This window comes from Anomaloglossus baeobatrachus, chromosome 6, assembly GCF_048569485.1.
Source record: "Anomaloglossus baeobatrachus isolate aAnoBae1 chromosome 6, aAnoBae1.hap1, whole genome shotgun sequence".
Taxonomy (NCBI): Eukaryota; Metazoa; Chordata; class Amphibia; order Anura; family Aromobatidae; genus Anomaloglossus; species Anomaloglossus baeobatrachus.
The window spans coordinates 248,626,406-248,642,866 of NC_134358.1; the positions used below are offsets into that span (position 1 = coordinate 248,626,406).

The 16,461-nt window shown below is 43.6% G+C and overlaps 1 protein-coding gene across 2 annotated transcripts in view; it reads right to left on the reverse strand.

The window, feature by feature from the left end:
• FARS2 (phenylalanyl-tRNA synthetase 2, mitochondrial) overlaps window positions 1–16,461 on the reverse strand; it is a 581,883-nt gene that overhangs the window by 50,544 nt on the left and 514,878 nt on the right. The gene's annotated exons all lie outside the window — the stretch shown is intronic.

Sequence of the window (16,461 nt, forward strand, 5' to 3'; positions counted from 1 at the left end):
GGCCAATGGTTATTGGGCCCACCCCAGCCTAAAAATGGTAGGCGACATCCACCCCAGAATTGATACATCGATTAGATGTGCCAATCATGGCACTTACCTTGCTCATCCCAATTGCCCTGGTGTGGTGGCAATGTGGGTAATATAAGGAGTTAATGACACTAATCGTGTAAGTAAAAAGAAATAAACACAAAATATGAGAAAAATAATTTAATTAAACTTCCCTTTCTCCAATTTATTAACCCAGTTCTGCAACATCCGGAGGTCACAGTGAATGGTCACATAAAAAGTGACTGATCACTGCGACCTGCAGGACACAGTGTCAGAGCCACAGCTCTGACAATGGTGATGTCAGTGAGTTCACCTGAGATCACAGCTGTTGGTTCCAAAGGTACCCCAGCTGTGACCTAGGAGAACCCATCTGAGATTAAATCATTGAACTCAGTTCTGATAATCTGGCATTGATTTCAATGGTCATGGATTACCGAATTCCCGTTGTTCTCCACTGTGACCGCAGGTAACCTGACCTCAAGGGACCTCAATGAACATAGTGTCCTCACCTCAGGTGAAGTCACTGAGTTTCATGAAGTCACCTGAGGTCAAGTGACCTACGGTCACAGGTGGAGGGCTGTGGGAACCTCCAGCTGTGCCCGTAACTTACCTGATTTTCGTCACTGCTAACTGCTGTTCACTCTCTGCCTGAAGTCCGCAGCGGGTAGTCATGTAGTACTATGATCGCACACTGTGCCTTCAGTAATGTAGCAGAGCTGGAATCAGCAAGGAACCTTGTTTGGATTACGTCAGACCTGAAAGGATGTTTTTGGGGGTTAATAAAGTGGTGAAAGTGGGTGTTTTTTGTCTTTTTTTCAAATAGGTGTTTATGTTTATTTCTTTTCACATACAGATTAATGATGAGGGGTCTTATAGACCCTCCCCATCACTAATCTAGGGCTTAGTGGCAGCTGTAAACTGTGATTAATCCCTTATTACCCCGATTGCCACCGCACCAGGGCAATTTGGAAGAGGCGGGTAAAGTGCTAATGAATGCGGCAATCTTGGGCAGTTGTAGGCTGCTATTTTTAGGCTTGGGGGGGGCCAATAACAATGGGTCTGCCCAGCCTAAAAACTCCAGCCCCCAGGTGTAGGGCTTTACCATGGTTGGACGTCAAAATTGGGGGGACCGCACGCTATTTTTAAAAATGATTTATTTAAATAATAATAAAGAATAATAAAGAATAATAATAAATAATAAAAATAAAGCCGCATGCAGTTCCTCTTATTTTGATACACAGCCAAGATAAGTGCACGTCTGGGGGCTGCAGCCTGTAGCCGTATGATTTATCTGTGCTGGGTATCATAATATAAGGAGGACCCTATGGCAATTTTTTTTAGTTATTTTTACTGTACGATAGTGACCAGCAGACAGGGTCTGTGATTGGAAGCGTCAATCGCTGTCACACAGAGTGTGTGCGCATCTGACTGCAACCGATCACAGACATCGGTCGGTGAGGAAAGCAGCGCATATGCAATGAAGGTAACGAGTGGCCCCGGAGGTGAATGAGCGGCCGCGGGTGCAGTTACAGTTGTACCAGAGCCTTGGTAGGTACAGCGCGCTTGCTATATTTATTTATTTTTTATTTTTCCTTTATTTTTTTCTATTACCTGATTGCCAGATCCAGATCAATACCCGAAATTTCCTGAAAATTCCAGGCTCGGGCCCAGCACTCGAGTACCACTTAGGTCTTTTACAGTCCAGGTGCGCCTATCACCAGTAAAGAATAATATAAAACATGCATACCACTTCTGCATTTTTCACCCACTCCTGGTTTTGGCTTACAAATAGTGATGGACAAGTCCCCCCCCCCCGATGTTCGGGATCGGGAGACTCGCCCAAAAGTTTCCGAGTTCGAGGTCGGAGATAACGCAAACTTGCATCAGAACTCTGAGCTTGGACTTTAAAGTTATGGGATGAGTGGGGGGGTTGGCTGTAAAATAAAGAATATAGTTAATAAACATTGTCATTATACTTACCAATCCTGCGACACCTCCTGTAGGCCCACTCAACCGCTGTCTCCTGGATTCTGGGTCCAATCATTAACTTCCAGGGGTATTCACTCCTCTGCTAGTCACTCGACAGTCTTCGGCTGTTTTCAGCCATGTTCGCGGTGACATTAGGGTTCATCCGAGTCCAAGGCTTAGCCATGGACTCAATTGAACTTTGATTGTCACTTTCAGTGTCAGCCTGCTTCTCGCTCTGTAGAGATGCTTGTCAGTAACAGCGATAAAGCAGAGCTGACATTGCTTTCCCTGTGAACTACGTCGGGCTAAGGATTTTTTTTCATAAAGATGGAGTCTCTAAACGTTTTTTTTTGTTTTATTTCTAATAAAAAAAAATTCTATGTGTTGTGTTTTTTTTACTGTTTACTAGAAATTCATGGTGGCTATGTCTAATTTGGCGTGACACCATTAATTTCGGGCTTAGAACCATCTGAGAATACAAAGCAGGTATTAACCCCTCTATTACCCAGCGTGCCACCGCCATCAGGGCCGCTGGACGAGCTGGGTAAAACACTTGGAAATAGCGCTAAGAAACAATGCGCCATTTCTAGGGGTGGCTGCGGTTTTTAGCATGAGGGGTTCAGAATGCTTTGGCCTTACCACGCTGAGAATCCCAGCCCCCAGCTGCCTGGTTTTACCTGACTGCCGATCAAAATACGGCAGGAGCCCCCGCATTTTTTTTAAGTTATTCTTTTAAATAATTAAAAAAAAAATTAATGGGCTTCCCTGTATTTTGATTGCCAGCCAGCTGGAGGTGGCAGCCCGTAGCCGTCCATTTTATCAGTGCTGAGAATCAAAAATACCACAGAGCGTTACGTCATTTTTTTAAACTATTTACCGTTTTTTTCGCATTTTAAGACGCACTTTTGTTCCCCCAAATTTTGGGGGAAAGTAGGGATTGTGTCTTATAATCCGAATATACGAATTAGATACTGCAGGGCCCAGGGGAGGTGGTGGCAGCTCTGGAGCGGTGCTGGAGGCTGGTAAAGGCTGCAGGAGGCAGCAGGAGATCTCCTACTCCCGATCATATAATATACACTGCCGCTGTCCAATACCATGGAGCTGAAACCGCACTACGGTGATGGGCTGGGGGAGCGGCGCATATTATATGTGTCTGTGCCCCCCTTTGCTGGCACATGCCCCCCCCCCCCCTGTGTTTCATATGGCCCCCATGCTGCTGCCCATAGTAAAATAAAAAACTCTTTACTTACCGCCTCCAGCGCTGATATCCCGGTGTCTCCCTGCTGCCACTGTGCTCAGGCACGCAGAGATGATGTCACTCTGCTGTGCCCATCACATGACCGGCACTTAGAACCAGGAAGTGCAGAAGCTCAGCAGCACGGAGGGAGACACGGGAGGACAGCGTTGGAGAAAGTAAGTAGAGTTTTTATTTTACTATGGGCAGCAGAATGGGGGGCCATATCAAACACAGGGGGACGTGTGCCATCCATAGGAGGCCATGGGCAGCACAGGGGGACGTGTGCCATCCATAGGGGGCCATGGGCAGCACAGGGTGACATGTGCCATCCATAGGGGGCCATGAGCAGTACAGGGGGATGTGTGCCATCCATAGGGGGCCATGGGCAGCATAGGGGGACGTGTGACATCCATAGGGGGCCATGGGCAGCACAAGGGGACATGTGCCATCCATAGGAGACCTGTGCCAGTTGTAGGGGACGTGTGCCATCTATAGGAGACCTGTGCCAGCTGTAGGGCACGTGTGCCATCAATGAGGGACATGTGGCATCACTGTGGGACGTGTGCCAGCACAAGGGGGCTATATTCAATATAAGGGGGCCATATCCAGATTAAGGGGGCTAATTTTAGAATGGTGGGGCTATGAGGGACATATACCCTATATGATTTGTTAGACGGACACTGGCATTATAAGATGGACCCCATTTAACATTAAAAAAAAAAAAATTCTCTTTTCCTTCACCAAATTTGGGAGTGCGTCTTATGATGCTAAAAATACGGTATTTATTTTTACACTACTATATGTGTGAGGGACCCAACAGCCAATCTCAGATACTGTTACGCATAAGGGTGCCTGTGATAGGCTGTTGGAGTAACCTTGAATATGCCCATACATTCTAGATGCTATGATGTATGGGCTGGTTTCAGATTACTACAGCATCCAATCACAGACGCCCACTCTGTGGCATCGTCTGTGATTATCTGCTATTTTAACAGTACAATAAAATAACAACACAGGCAAAAATATATTTTATTAGAAATAAATCAGAAGACATTTAGGGCTCCATCTTTATTACCCAAAAAACCACTCCGACATAGTCCAAAGGCAGGCAAGCATCTTCAGCTTTGCTACATCTGTGCAAGGAGACAAACACAGGTCTGCTCACAAAGACTTAGCTGAGAGCTGTCTGAGACTTTACCCGAGTGCACAGCTGAGGCCAGTCAGCGGTGACTCAGTAGTTAGCACTGCAGTCTTGCAGCGCTGGGGTCCTGGGTTGAAATCCCACCAAGGACAACATCTGCAAGGAGTTTGTATGCTCTCCCTGTGTTTGCGTGGGTTTCCTCCAGGTTCTCTGGTTTCCTACCACACTCCAAAAACATACTGATAGGGAACTTAGATTGCAAGCCCCAATGGGGACAGTGTTGCCATTGTATGTAAAGCACTGTGGAATTAACAGCGCTATATAAATTAATAAATATTATTATTATTAGACTTTTTCACCAACATAGCTGTATAAGTGCTTGTTTTTTGTAGGACGAGTTATAATTTTAAATGACATCAATCGTTATACATATACTGTACATAAAAACCTGAAATAAATACCAAGTGGTGAAAAAAATGCAATTCTGCCTTTGTTATTCAGGTTTTGTTTTTACACTGTTAATTGCATGGAAAAAAATGACTTGCAGAGATGATCACTGTGATTACGGTGATTCCAAATGTGCACAATTTTATTTTTTTTCAATATGTGGTGAAATACAATTTGTAAAAAAACCAAACAATTTTAGTTTGCCATGCTCAGAGACCAATACAGATTTTGCTTGTTCATCTGGTGATTGGCTGCTTGTTTACACAGCAAAATAATTATGAAACAAGCGTTTTTAACCATGCTTGTTCACGATTATCTTGGGTGTAAATGCCCCTTAACGCTCCCCCGACAGATTATGCTGGAAGAGAAAAGGATTCACCACACTGTATTTCCTACAGCTGATCCTTTAATTTTCTTGGAGATGAGCTGCTGCTAGAAAAGTCAGGCAGGATCGACGTTAGAGAACACAGGTGTGCTCAGACAACGGAAAGTTTATGTGTACGAAGGAGTCATAAAAAATTGCTGTCGGTAGAATGATCATTGTATGTGAGGCTTATCTGTGATTGGGGAGTAAAGGGTGCTTTACACGCTGCGACATTGCTAACAATATATCGTCGGGGTCACGGTGTTTGTGACGCACATCCGGTGTCGTTAGCGACATCGCAGCATGTAAAACCTCTGAGCGACCTAAAACGATCGCAAAAGAGGTAAAAATCGTTGGTATTGGAGAGGTCGCTTTAACACCAAAAAACTTTGACAGGTGAGTAGCGAGGTTGTTTGTCGTTCCTTCGGCAGCACACATCACTATGTGTGACACCGCAGGAACTAGGACACTCACCGTACCTGCTTCCCACCGGCAATGAGGAAGAAAGGAGGTAGGATGTTTGGCCCGCTCATCTCCCCCCCTCCTCCGCTTCTATTGGGCGGCCACTTAGTGATGCTGCTGTGACGCCGAACGAACCGACCCTTAGAAAGGAGGCAGTTCGCCGGTCACAGCAACGTCGCTAGGCAGGTAAGTAGTGTGACGGGTGTAAGTGATGTTGTGCGCCACGGGCAGCGACTTGCCCGTGACGCACAACCGACGAGGGCAGGTACGCTCGCTAGCGATATCAGTACCAATATCGCAGCGTGTAAAGTACCCTTAAGTCATTAAAAAAGTGAAGGACTTAACTCTTGTCATTCGACATGTGAAATGCTAAACTAGAGAAGGCAACATTCAAAGTAAGGAAAGTGCCAACCCTTTTAGTTTTTTATTGTTTGTTGGTGCTGACATTGGGATTAAAGGGTGCTTTACTCGCTGCGACATCGCTAGCTATCTAGCGACGTCGTGCGCGATAGCACCCACCCGCGTCGTTGGTGCAACATTTGGTGCTCGCTGCCGTAGAGAACATTATCGCTATTGCAGCGTCACATGAACATACTTTGTCAGCAACATTGCTGTGACCGCCTCAAGGGGGAGATGCGTTCGGCGTCATAGCGACGTCACCGCGGCGTCACTAAGCGGCCGGCCAATAGAAGCGGAGGGGTGGAGATGAGCGGCTGGAACATGACGCCCACCTCCTTCCTTCCACATTGCCGGTGGACGGAGGTAAGGAGATGTTCGTCGTTCCTGCGGTGTCACACATAGCGATGTGTGATGCCGCAGGAACGACTAACAACATCGTACCTATGGCAGCAGTGATATTAAAAAAAGGAGCGACGTATCAACGATCACCGTTTTTGAACGATTTTGCGATCGTTGATCGTCGCTCCTTGGTGTCACACGCTGCGATGTCGCTAACGACGCCGCATGTGCGTCACTAACGACGTGACCCCGACGATATTTCAGTAGCAATGTCGCAGCATGTAAAGCACCCTTAGACCTTGACTCAATTGTGCAGTATGACACTCAAGTCTTCTTATGATACTTATAGCACCTATGTGTTTTATTAAGATGATTTTTGGGCTTAGAACTGTACATAGAAGGCCAGCTTTGTCTCCTTATTACACACCGCTGCTCAAACAATAAGAAATGTGGATCATAAATACAGAGTTATCACATTACACCTACGCCATTATAATTGGAATATTTCCAGAACAACTCAACTAAGGATAGCACCAGAATGAATCCTGTTATAGCACAGAACCTAAATTTATTGGACAAGTCAACATAAAAAGACAAAAACATTGCGCTCACAAAGATGCACCTGTGCATACTTGACAAACTAATAAAACAAATGATAAACTCTCTTATTTAGCAATCAGAGTAAGAACACTATTATTTTCCTAGTGAAATGCTTACAGCTTGCTTTTTATGTCTTAACCTGCTTAATTTATGGTTAAAGGAAATATGTTTACTGGAAATATGTACAGGAAGACCGGACAACTGAGGAATTCAGATTTAATGATGCTGCATAGCGCTGCCATTCATCACGGATACACTTTATGCATAAGAAGTAGATTGCAAAGTCGTACAATAGTAAATATAAACGATTATTAAACCTTGGCTTCAGAACATTGGAAATAATATGTTTTTTTAAATGTGGTAATAGGGAAACATATACAGTGCCCATATTCATACTGAGCAAACTTTTCCACATTTTGTCACGTGACACCCATAAACTTAAATTTACTTTATTGGGATTTTATGTGATATACCAACACAAAGTAATAAGGCAGGCTTTGCACATTACGACATCGCATGCCGATGCTGCGATGTCGAGTGCGATAGTCCCCGCCCCCGTCGTATGTGCAATATCTTGTAATAGCTGCCGTAGCGAACATTATCGCTACAGCAGCTTCACATGCACTCACCTGTCCTGCGACGTGGCTCTGGCCGGCGACCCGCCTCCTTCCTAAGGGCGCGGGCCGTGCGGCGTCACAGCGACGTCACACGGCGGGCGGCCAATAGCAACGGAGGGGCGGAGATGAGCAGGATGTAAACATCCCGCCAACCTCCTTCCTTCTCATAGCAGCCGGGACGCAGGTAAGGTGATGTTCCTCGCTCCTGCGGCTTTACACACAGCGATGTGTGCTGCCGCAGGAACGAGAAACAACATCGTACCTGTAGCTGCACCGGCATTATGGAAATGTCGGAGACTACACCGATGATACGAAAACGACGCTTTTGCGCTCGCTCATCGTATCAAAAAGGTTTTACACACTACGACATCGCAAGTGACGCCGGATGTGCGTCACTTTCGATTTGACCTCACCGACATCGCACCTGCGATGTCGTAGTGTGCAAAGCCGGCCTAAGTGTTTGTAAGGTGTAAAGGAAATGATACATGGTTTTCTACATATTGTAGAGCACTACTCCAGCGTTTTGTTATTTTTCACCTCTGGAGTGGCACATTAAATCTAAGTCCTCTGCTCCCTGTATTATACCGACCTGCCGGTGTTTTCATGATTTTTCAGCGATGCTCCAGTCCCCTGGCAACATCTTTTGACCGTCGAGAAGTCAGAAGTTACATTTCAAGCTTCCAATACATCTCTAGGAGAGCCAGAACAAGACCAGCACAAGGATCTCACAGACATACATTCAGTTGTGACCTTCATGAAACATTGGAGCTGCCAGTAGGTTGCAAATTGACAGAGACAAACTGGAGCGAAGGTGATAACAGAAGATGATGGTGAAGGGTTAGTTTTAGACAGGGATCAAGGGACCTACATTTAAAGCACCACTCCAGCATTGCAATAAAAAAAACAAAACAAAACACTGGAGTGGTGCTTTAAAACTATAAATCTGACAATGTAATAAGCATTTCTATTTAGCCCCCTGAGTCAATCCTTTGTAGGACCACCCTTCTGCTGCAAATACTACTGCAAGTGTTTGGGGGATGTCTCTACCAGCGTTACACATCTTGAGGCTGAAATGTTTGCCCACCACTCTTTGCAGCTCAGCCGGACTTTTGGTAAAATTCCATCTTGGACCCAGACTTGACCTGAACTTCATTTGAAGACACTGATTGAGTAGTTCGGGTCTCTGCCCACATGCAGCCAGTCATAAACAGATTTTTCTTTTCATTTTATTTTGTTTGCTGCACACTACATCTGATCACGCTGTTGTTATCCCCAGTGCGAGCCGTTCAAACATTGCATGCGGCTCGCACTGGGCTGAGCACCAAGCGTATTGGAGCACAGTGATGCTTGGGTGAGTGGTTTGCATTTGTAAAGCACCCAAACTCTATTGTTTGGGGTTTTTTTTTTTTTTTTTTTTAAAGTCTGTGTTCTGTAAGGACACTGAACACCGAACCTCGGGTTTGCTCTTCTCTAAACCTAAACATAAGTAAATAATTAGAGTTGTGCAAATAAATTCAAGTGTCATTGAATTGCACTTGAATTTTTATATAAATCCGCATTCGTCAAGCTGCTTAGTTCCGGATTCTGCAGAGGTGAAACAAAAGCAGGAATCCTGCACATGGCTGGAGTTTCTGTTTCACCATCAGCATATCTGTATCTCCTTTGCTGCTGGCGCTTGGGCTGCGTGGCTTCTCGATCTCCTCTGTGCAGGTTGGGTGCAGGTACAGTGCTGGCATCCACACCGATTACGATAACAGTAGAACTGATACCGCGTTACTATTTACTGCATTAAGACTGAATAGTACGGCTTGGCAACTGGTGCTCTATGTAATGCCTATAGCACTGACAGAAATAGACTAGTGCAGCACTCGGTTGTCTCCATCAGTTCCATGTATGATAGAAATACTTAGTTTCTACCCAATAGTATATTAAACTATAGCCACACGTGAAATTTCAAGGGGTTGTTTTAGACTTTTACCTTGATTGCCTATCCTTAGGATACGTCATCAATATCTTATTGGTAGGGGTGTTACACTTGGCACCCTTGCTGATCAGCTACTCCCGATGCTGGCAACTGGAAGTGCTCATTTCCAAAGCTGCACAGCAGAGCTCCATCAATGGTATAATGGTTGCAGGTGGGTACTTTACATCTGCCTCCTATTGATTTGAATTGGAGTCGGAATAAAGTACCCGGCCATGAGCATTATTCTGTTAATGAAGCTGTGCTGTGGAGCTATGCTACTGAGCACTTACAGCCACTGCCGCCACTGGTACCAGGTCAGGTGTCGCACTTCCGCCGATCAGATATTGATAACCTAAACTGATGATAGGCTATCAATGTAAAATTTCAAGACCACCCTTTTAAGTGACATTGTCTAGCCATGCTGCTTGAAATTCTTCTCTATTCAAACAGACGACAAAGGTGTGATGTGCTACTTGCATAGAGATGAAGTTGTGCTTCTTCATAAAACAGTTACCATCATTTATCAGCATGACATTGCTGCTCCATCGGCATTAAGCAAAGTTTACAGTCTAGTTTTTAGTGAGAAAATGTAGTATAACATGTATATTACGCTGACAAATTATGTCAAAGATGACAAGTGTACTTAGCCCAATGGAAATTTTTCATAATTTAATTTAGGGTGTAAGGACTTAATGTCCAATAGTTTGTATCTAGAAATATACCAACAACCATCTACTGATTTATCATAAAATTATATATCTTGACTTCATCTATGAATTATCAAAATGTGAAAAATGAGGAAATTCTGCTGAGAAAACCTGAAACTTTGCTGACCGACAAATATGTAAATATATGTTTGGTAAAAGAATTAAAAAGTATCCCAAATTTTTTGTGCAGTAAAATTCGTTCAATCCAGCACGACAGTTCTAATTCCACATTGGGTAGAAACCATGAAATACAGTACTAAACTATGAATTAACCATAAAAGCTTGCAGAATGAGTGCCAGCAAAAAATGTTGTGGCTATAAAGGTGCTAAGAAAATGCAGTGGGGCAGGCAACAAGGCGCTAAATAATAGCTGCATCTCTCGTTGCATGCCTATAATACAGGGTTACAAAGTTGACTTTTTATTTTTTTCAGAAAATCATGGACAAATAATATTTATACCCATAAGTCATTAAGATTATAAGTGATGTATGTCTACAGCCCATAATTTGGATAGGAATACATCAGATAGACATATTGTGTACTGTAAAATAGTAATAATTACAATCATAATCTGTATAAGTTCCTTCAGCTCCTAAAAAATTACACATACCTCAATTTTTTTTATCAACAAAGGGAAAAAAATGCCATTTTTTTTAAGGACCGTTCGGGAATTTCTGAACAGTTTTACAACCCTGTTACAGTATCAAGCATATGACATAACTTAAGAGAATCACAAAAAAACAGGGAAATTAAATAAGTGATCTTTGGGCAATTTGAAGGAAAATGGTGGGCCACAACTTCAATCTAAATAATGCACCTGTTCAAAAAACCTTGCCAGGTTCCAGTGTTTCCTTCATAATATGACGGTGTGGATGTCTGAAGCACTGGACTGCTGAAATTTGTAGGTACATTAGATACCTTTTGTGATAAAAGGGAAGCTGTACTAGATTGAGGACTCCTATTATGCACATGTGGTAACTCATGGGAAAATAGGACCTCTCTCTAAACTACTGCACCTAACCTAAATGTTCCTGTACAGAATAAACTTCCTAGCTAACCTGAGGACTGGCATCTTTCACCTCAATTAACTCTCCCCTTGGTAAGGCAACCATTTAATATAGCTTACTTGACTGGGAACTTTCGCATATACATGTGTTGCCTTAAGGGGGCTTTACAAGCTGCGACATCGCTAATGCGGAGTCGTTGGGGTCACGGAATTTGTGACGCACATCCGGCCGCATTAGCGATGTTGCTGTGTGTGACAAGGATGAGCGATTTTGCATCGTTGCAAAAACGTGCAAAATCGCTCATCGGTGACATGGGGGTCCATTCTCGATTATCGTTACTGCAGCAGTAACGATGTAGTTCGTCGCTCCTGCGGCAGCACACATCGCTATGTGTGACGCCGTAGGAACGAGGAACCTCTCCTTACCTGCCTCCCGGCCGCTATGAGGAAGGAAGGAGGTGGGCGGGATGTTCCGGCCACTCATCTCCGCCCCTCCGCTTCTATAGGGCGGCCGCTCAGTGACGTCGCTGTGACGCCGCACGGACCGCCCCCTTAGAAAGGAAGCATTTCGCCGGTCACAGCGACGTCGCCGGGCAGATAAGCATGTGTGACGGGTCTGCGCGATGTTGTGCGGCACGGGCAGCGATTTGCCCATGTCGCACAACAGATGGGGGCGGGTACCCACGCTAGCGATATCGGGACCGATATCGCAGCGTGTAAAGTAGCCTTTACTCTATAAGTCTTGTTTACGTAATTGTACTGTCAGCACCTTATTATTACATGAAGGTTTCAGCGTAAAGGAGAACTTTTAACCCTGTATGCACTGTGGCACTCTACATACAGTTAGGTCCAGAAATATTTGGAAAGTGACACAATTTTCGCGAGTTGGGCTCTGCATGCCACCACATTGGATTTGAAATGAAACGTCTACAACAGAATTCAAGTGCAGATTGTAACGTTTAATTTGAAGGTTTGAACAAAAATATCTGATAGAAATTGTAGGAATTGTACACATTTCTTTACAAACACTCCACATTTTAGGAGGTCAAAAGTAATTGGACAAATAAAACCAAACCCAAACAAAATATTTTTATTTTCAATATTTTGTTGCGAATCCTTTGGAGGCAATCACTGCCTTAAGTCTGGAAGCCATGGACATCACCAAACGCTGGATTTCCTCCTTCTTAATGCTTTGCCAGGCCTTTACAGCCGCAGCCTTCAGGTCTTGCTTGTTTGTGGGTCTTTCCGTCTTAAGTCTGGATTTGAGCAAGTGAAATGCATGCTCAATTGGGTTAAGATCTGGTGATTGACTTGGCCATTGCAGAATGTTCCACTTTTTTGCACTCATGAACTCCTGGGTAGCTTTGGCTGTATGCTTGGGGTCATTGTCCATCTGTACTATGAAGCGCCGTCCGATCAACTTTGCGGCATTTGGCTGAATCTGGGCTGAAAGTATATCCCGGTACACTTCAGAATTCATCCGGCTACTCTTGTCTGCTGTTATGTCATCAATAAACACAAGTGACCCAGTGCCATTGAAAGCCATGCATGCCCATGCCATCACGTTGCCTCCACCATGTTTTACAGAGGATGTGGTGTGCCTTGGATCATGTGCCGTTCCCTTTCTTCTCCAAACTTTTTTCTTCCCATCATTCTGGTACAGGTTGATCTTTGTCTCATCTGTCCATAGAATACTTTTCCAGAACTGAGCTGGCTTCATGAGGTGTTTTTCAGCAAATTTAACTTTGGCCTGTCTATTTTTGGAATTGATGAATGGTTTGCATCTAGATGTGAACCCTTTGTATTTACTTTCATGGAGTCTTCTCTTTACTGTTGACTTAGAGACAGATACACCTACTTCACTGAGAGTGTTCTGGACTTCAGTTGATGTTGTGAACGGGTTCTTCTTCACCAAAGAAAGTATGCGGCGATCATCCACCACTGTTGTCATCCGTGGCCGCCCAGGCCTTTTTGAGTTCCCAAGCTCACCAGTCAACTCCTTTTTTCTCAGAATGTACCCGACTGTTGATTTTGCTACTCCAAGCATGTCTGCTATCTCTCTGATGGATTTTGTATTTTTTTTCAGCCTCAGGATGTTCTGCTTCACCTCAATTGAGAGTTCCTTAGACCGCATGTTGTCTGGTCACAGCAACAGCTTCCAAATGCAAAACCACACACCTGTAATCAACCCCAGTCCTTTTAACTACTTCATTGATTACAGGTTAACGAGGGAGACGACTTCAGAGTTAATTGCAGCCCTTAGAGTCCCTTGTCCAATTACTTTTGGTCCCTTGAAAAAGAGGAGGCTATTCATTACAGAGCGACATGCAGAGCACTATAATCCTGAATAAGAAAAACGTGCAGAGATAAAAAATCCCAAAGTGAGAACACAAGAATACAAAGTGGAAAGAGTAAAGTACGTACTGCAAGAAAAAATAGCCTCCTGTTACCTACGTAATGGCAGAAAAAAGGAATAGGATAGATAGATGTGACCATAAAAAATATAACCCTAGCTGGTCTCTATCTGACTGGCCAAGTGTACCCGAGCACAGCATTGCTTGCGCAATTTAAGTTCGCACGTAAAGCATCCAAACGCCGAACCCGAGTCCTGTTTCTTTAGGTTGGTGTTTGGTATGAAAACCGAACCTTGGGTTCACTGATCTCTAGTGAGGAGCACCATGACATATACAGTGCCTACAAGTAGTATTCAACCCCCTGCAGATTTAGCAGGTTTACACATTCGGAATTAACTTGGCATTGTGACATTTGGACTGTAGATCAGCCTGGAAGTGTGAAATGCACTGCAGCAAAAAAGAATGTTATTTCTTTTTTATTTTTTTTTTTTAATTGTGAAAAGTTTATTCAGAGGGTCATTTATTATTCAACCCCTCAAACCACAAGAATTCTGTTTGGTTCCCCTAAAGTATTAAGAAGTATTTCAAGCACAAAGAACAATGAGCTTCACATGTTTGGATTAATTATCTCTTTTTCCAGCCTTTTCTGACTAATTAAGACCCTCCCCAAACTTGTGAACAGCACTCATACTTGGTCAACATGGGAAAGACAAAGGAGCATTCAAAGGCCATCAGAGACAAGATCGTGGAGGGTCACAAGGCTGGCAAGGGGTACAAAACCCTTTCCAAGGAGTTGGGCCTACCTGTCTCCACTGTTGGGGGCATCATCCGAAAGTGGAAGGCTTATGGAACTACTGTTAGCCTTCCACGGCCTGGACAGCCTTTGAAAGTTTCCACCCGTGCCGAGGCCAGGCTTGTCCGAAGAGTCAAGGCTAACCCAAGGACAACAAGGAAGGAGCTTCGGGAAGATCTCATGGCAGTGGGGACATTGGTTTCAGTCAATACCATAAGTAACGTACTCCACCGCAATGGTCTCCGTTCCAGACGAGCCCGTAAGGTACCTTTACTTTCAAAGCGTCATGTCAAGGATCGTCTACAGTTTGCTCATGATCACTTGGAGGACTCTGAGACAGACTGGTTCAAGGTTCTCTGGTCTGATGAGACCAAGATCGAGATCTTTGGTGCCAACCACACACGTGACGTTTGGAGACTGGATGGCACTGCATACAACCTCAAGAATACCATCCCTACAGTCAAGCATGGTGGTGGCAGCATCATGCTGTGGGGCTGTTTCTCAGCCAAGGGGCCTGGCCATCTGGTCCGCATCCATGGGAAGATGGATAGCACGGCCTACCTGGAGATTTTGGCCAAGAACCTCCGCTCCTCCATCAAGGATCTTAAGATGGGTCGTCATTTCATCTTCCAACAAGACAACGACCCAAAGCACACAGCCAAGAAAACCAAGGCCTGGTTCAAGAGGGAAAAAATCAAGGTGTTGCATTGGCCTAGTCAGTCTCCTGACCTTAACCCAATTGAAAACTTGTGGAAGGAGCTCAAGATTAAAGTCCACATGAGACAACCAAAGAACCTAGATAACTTGGAGAAGATCTGCATGGAGGAGTGGGCCAAGATAACTCCAGAGACCTGTGCCGGCCTGATCAGGTCTTATAAAAGACGATTATTAGCTGTAATTGCAAACAAGGGTTATTCCACAAAATATTAAACCTAGGGGTTGAATAATAATTGACCCACACTTTTATGTTGAAAATGTATTAAAATTTAACTGAGCAACATAACTTGTTGGTTTGTAAGATTTATGCATCTGTTAATAAATCCTGCTCTTGTTTGAAGTTTGCAGGCTCTAACTTATTTGCATCTTATCAAACCTGCTAAATCTGCAGGGGGTTGAATACTACTTGTAGGCACTGTACATATGGTTTTGAATTAAATTAAATGCAAATAGAAAGGAAAGATGGTTTATTGATGAAGATATTAACTAAAATAAAGAACTTCCCATCAGGGAATTGGCTTGCCCATCGACTTTTATTGAAAATAAACGGTCACAAGTTTTTGCATTAAACAGCCGGTATGCGGCACAATGACTCAGTGGATAGCACTGCAATCTTGCAGCGCTTTGGTCTTTGGTTCAAATCCCACCAAGGAAAACATCTGCAAGGAGTTTGTATGTTCTCCCTATGTTTGCGTGGGTTTCCTCTGGATACTCTCTAACATACTGATAGGGAATTTAGATTGTGAGCCCTGATGGGGACAGTGTTGCCAATGTATGTAAAGCTCTGTGGAATTAATAGCGATATAAAATAGAATAAATATTATTATTATTATTATTATTATTCATGCTTTAAACATGTTAAAAAAACACAACTTTTTGCATATTTTTCTACACAAATGTTTAATTCAAATTTATGGATCAAATGGTGTGTAACTGGAGTCATAAGTATATTTTATACCAATTCTTTTTTTCTGAAAGTTTCATTTTGCACGTCAGCATAAGTACATATTTGATATCAGTAGGGGTACTTATCATGTAGGACTGTATAAGAACAGATTATATTAACTGTATGTATATATGGAGGATAATGTGTAAATAAAACTAAGTATTAGTATTTGAGTAACATAAAATGGAATAACAGATTTTGTGTAAAACAAATACGTCTAGACATAGCATATTTCATATGCCGAAAAGTAATGTGAATAGAATGGTATAATGTTTAGAAAAGCCCCTGGAGAACAGCTATTTGTAACATGGTTTTAGAAAAATGTTACTCCAGGAATCAAGAACATTGCAAAC